The following is a 4,918-nucleotide window of genomic DNA, read 5'->3' as shown; positions in this document are numbered from 1 at the left end:
ATGTTGCTGCTTTTATTTGCTTTGGCACCACTGTGGCCACACCTTCCCACCCCCATGTGAGACTTCTGGCCCACTGGCCACTCTGTGTCAGCCATTCTGGGGCTGGGCTAGGGGCACCACGGGGTGTGGAGCAGTGCTGTCCAGTGACTGCCCCAGGGTTGCCCAAGGAGACTCTAAGGGTCTAGGGTATGGAATCTCCCTTTGTGAAATTTGACCTTTCATTTCCTGCCTCCCCACTCAACAACTCTTGAGTTGGTCTGCACCAATAATTAATATAATAATTCAATGTCTCACAGTAGTTAAATTCACTGTGTTTATTAAAATTTTTTTGCAATACAGATGAGAAACACTGTTGGTCATCTACCAGTGTTACTATTTTACATTAGTGTATATGTTGCTAAAATATATGGACACAAAAAGCACATTCTTCTCTTCAAAGAAACTGATGTTTTATTCAGAATAATTTCAGACTTCAGTGAGTTTTTATTCCTTTTTTTTATTTTGATCAATATTTTCTTGTGTTTAGCATGTACACTACAATATATTAGTATATTAGTTTTTTTTTTGTGTGTATTTTATTTTTATTTACTTATAGTTTTGCTGAAGCTTCTGCTAAATGATTCTGACTGGAGACTAACACAACTTTCCTCAACATTCTGCCAACTACGAAATCCAAGTGTTACTGCTTTGGATCTTAATGGAATTCTGTCTCCCTACCAACACAGAATTTGGAAGCTAATGCCCGGCCCTCCCCCCCTCCCCCCCCCATGCCACTAGATAACAAAGGGATGGCCAACTGCTTTGAATTCCAACTTCATTGCTGAGGTCAGGGAGGAGGAAGAGATTACTCCCTTTGGGGAGGGAGGGGGTGGCTATATATCGCTTTTTGGACAGCTCGTGAGTGGAAGCCACCGTTTGCTGGACTTGTGAATCTGTTTGGAGGGAGCTGAATTGCCCCGGTTCAGCCATCTGCAACCCCAGCTCAGCTGTGGTGCTCTGTGCTGCTCATCGGAGGAAGAGAAGAGAGGGGAGGCAGTGAGCCTTGGATTCTGCTACAGATCCCTTTCCTGAACGAGCTTTTCATCTGCAGAGGTGTGGTTGAGTACCACTACTGCCAGCCCCTGTCCCCAGCCTCTCGTCCCTGACCAGAGGATAAGGAGAGGACTCTTCACTGCCTGCCAGAGAGTTCCACACCATCCTCTTTAGTGGCCTTCATCTCCCACATGAGTTATTGAGAGGAGTCAGTGCCTCATGCCTTACCTTTCATCTTTGTTTTGCTGGAGGAGTATAAGTGACTGTGGGGCCAGCCGAGGTGGGGCAGCGACCCCTGCTGTTCGTAAATATAATTGCACCAAAGGGAGCAGAGACAAAAATTCAGTTTCGTTTAAAGGGTTTGTTCTTTTTGGGGGGGAGGGAGGTACAGTGTAGTTGTTTGTTCTGTCCTCGTTTTGGCTAGGCATGTCTATCTATCTATCTATCTATCTATCTATCTATCTATCTATCTATCTATCTATCTATCTATCTATCTATCTATCATCTATCTATCTATCTATCTAATCATCTGTCTTTGTAGTTAAGAACTATTATTCTTTCTTTTTCCTATACATTTTCCTGATTAAAACTCCTTAATTTCAAAGCTGTGGTGATTTTTGTGGGGAGGCCCTTCTTTTCTTTTCCATCTAAATATCTTAGTTTTCTTCTAAACTAAGACACCAAGAGCCACAAGAGAATATTCACAGACATATCTTTATCATACAAAGACCATAGAAAAAATTAGCCAGGGTCTGTAACTTCATAGACATCAATAAACAACAGGTGAAATTTTAATCATTTAGGGCAGGTAATTAATTATTGAATCACAAGATCAACAAGACTTGACACCGTAGAAAAGTACGAATAATCACATCATATAATGAATAAAGCTAACACTAACAGGCAGACAAAACAACTCCCATTGTAAAATCACATAAGGTAAGGTAAAGACATGCAAGGAAACTCAGTGTCAGGCCTTTAATATTTTAATGTAAAGTAATACAAGAATGAGAAATGTCTAAGAATGCTGCTGAAGATGCCTTTGGAGCAGGACAGAGTGTATTTTACTGCCGTTACTTTTCTAGTAGGGTCTAGGGAAACAACATGGGTAAAATTATGTCCAACAGTAAAAAGAGAGACTAAAAAGAGGCTCTGAGAAACACAACTTCTATTGCTGCAATCAACTGTAAAATTTTTAGCATGTAATTTCTGGTCCTTAAAGAGGAAGTGAGTTGGGGGTTGACTGGTACGTAAGGGTTACCTGTCCCCAACCAAAACCAACTTACGCATCTGTGATCTTTCCAAAATGGGAAAATGATTTGAATACAGTAAACTAACTGCAGGAAGAACAATACATGTCTTTATCTGTTAGGAATACCATTATTCTCCTGTAGTTAGTTTACTGTATTCAAACCATTTTCCCTCTGCAATTCCTTTCTGAGGAAAGAAAAGGGAAAGCAAAAAAACTACCCATGGATAACTGTTCCCAAGAAGGGCCAAGAGACATGCAGAGACAACTTAAAAGAAAAAGTATGTGGACCTTACAGGGCACTGCAGACATCCACAGTCTCGCAAGGGGAGTAACGCTTCTGGCAGCTGGGAAGCTGCAGAAGTGTGGAGCTTCCAAGGCAGCTGCAGCAAGGAGAGCAAATTATGTGACCTTCGTGCGTCTGCCTAGACCTAGTTGGTATGTCTCAAGCAGAAAAAAATCTGATTAATCAAGGAATATACAGTTCCCTGCTGTGCTTGTGAGCCTCTTAAAGACAGTCTTATCATAATCAGCTTGATATATGAGATATATTTGAAAATAAAGAAAAGCTGCAAAAAACATGGGTCTTCCAATCCTTGAAGGACCTCCCTGTCTTACATGTGCAGCAAAGAACCTTTGGTGCTTCTCACAGAGAAACAATTTGTTAGGTAGAAAAAAGGTGAATTATTGCCTATTTTGGCATCCTTAACATGCATGCAACAAACCTTACAACAAGCCCAGTTTTTAGACACTAGTGGAATGCTTTAAAGAAATCTATTTTCTATTTACTTTCAATACATTTTATATTTTAATAAGCGTCATGGAAGATAATGGATGTGAAAGCATTCATTATCAAAAGAATAAATTCATTTGCTCAAGAAATATTTATTTCAGTGTAAAATAAATCTTAACTATAACACAGTTGCTACACTGAAATGAAGTACATTTTCTGCATACAGCATGGTCAGATTAGTTCTCCTGTAACTGATATCACATGCAGATTCTGCTTTAAATATTTACCTATGATCAAAAGGTTTATAATAAGACTAAAGCTTTTCATGTTCATTCTTAGCCCTGCAATGATAGTGCTTTTTTCCCTGTAAATAAAGCATAAAACAGCCTCTGTTCATTCTTGAACACTGAGGAGCTTTTTTCCCTCTCATCTCATTTGTTTGGGTTTTTTTTTTTTTTGGTTGGTTTTTTAAAAATTTTATTTTACTTTTTGTATTTACAAGACGTTTGTTCTCAACAATGAAAGACATGCTATAGCCTAGATTTTTATTAACTATTTTATATCATTATATCTGACAATCTCAAACTGTGTACATATTGTGAGGGTTGTGTTCTAAAAACACACAAACCATGAAGGGCAGAAGAATTTACTTGTGCTTAAGGTGTTGAACTGCAAGAGAGGCACTGAAATAGGAGCATCCTGCCTCTGCATATCTGCATGCTTTTCCCTGTGCTCAGATGAGAAATGGCCACTTACCTCTTCCAGGTACCTCTAAAGCTTTGTTCTGAAACATAACCAGAATTCAAGCCTAAGAATTCAGGTCTTGTTCTGAGAGGGATCTATTAAACAGCACTAAAGGTTTAGGTCCATAGATGAATTGCCATTCTTTATCATACTCTCTCTGCCTCTTAAATTCACTAAGCAGAGTTATTAAAGTCCCTGTCTCTTATAATTTGGTCCAACAGGAAGACTTCCTAAGGTGCTGGATGAGTGATTCAACATCTGTGTTGCTACAACCTCGAAATAAGTATATCAAAAGAAGTGGTACACTAGTGCAGCCTATTAGTGGTGCAGTAGTGCAGCCTTGCTCCTTCTCTTTGAAAATATTCTGTGCCATAGCTCTGATAACCTAGTAATTTTCTGGTTTTGTTTCTCTCTTCTTCCAGTCTATAAAGATAAAGCTAGCTTTGGAGTGGCAGTGCATCTCATTTACTATGAAGTAAGAAAGAACAGAAATACCAAGTATTACAAAGATGGGAATGAAACTTTGAAACTGTGACATCTAAGACTTTATTCTTACCTTTGCGGTTGTTGGGGGTTTTGTTTGTTTGTTTGTTTGTTTGTTTATCCTGGAATCTAAATTTAAATCTTATTGTTGTCTTTTTGTTTATTCTTGGTTTAATACTCTGTAGATCTTAGAGCTTCTTTTCATTCTATTCATGCTCACATCTTCCTGTGTCTGACATTTATACAAATAGTTTCCAACATCTAGCAGTAGTCCCTTCAAAGTTTTGCTAGTGTCTTTCAATGTTTATTGTTCTTTTCTTTTGTAAAATATAAAGATCTATTCCTTTGTCCTTCACTAAGATAATCTCATACAATTTAACAAATCTGAAAGCTATATTTATTAGACAATTTTGTCATTAGTGTCATGACTGTATCACTACTTAGTGCCTATACTTAATAGTACTTTGCAAGCTGGAAAATGAGAATAATGATATTCCAAATGGCTAAAGACATGCATTGTTCCTGAAAAATAATGCATTTCCATTATTTCTCTGCTATTCTTCATAGCAATGGTAATAATTTATTAGGAATAGGCTCTATATTATCTTCATAATTAATTGTCTAAATTACTTGTTATTACTGTGAAATGAATTCTGAGATATTTATTGATAATAATG

Source organism: Pithys albifrons, chromosome 5, assembly GCF_047495875.1.
Source record: "Pithys albifrons albifrons isolate INPA30051 chromosome 5, PitAlb_v1, whole genome shotgun sequence".
In the NCBI taxonomy this organism is placed as follows: Eukaryota; Metazoa; Chordata; class Aves; order Passeriformes; family Thamnophilidae; genus Pithys; species Pithys albifrons.
Note: the sequence above shows the minus strand (reverse complement) of the source record.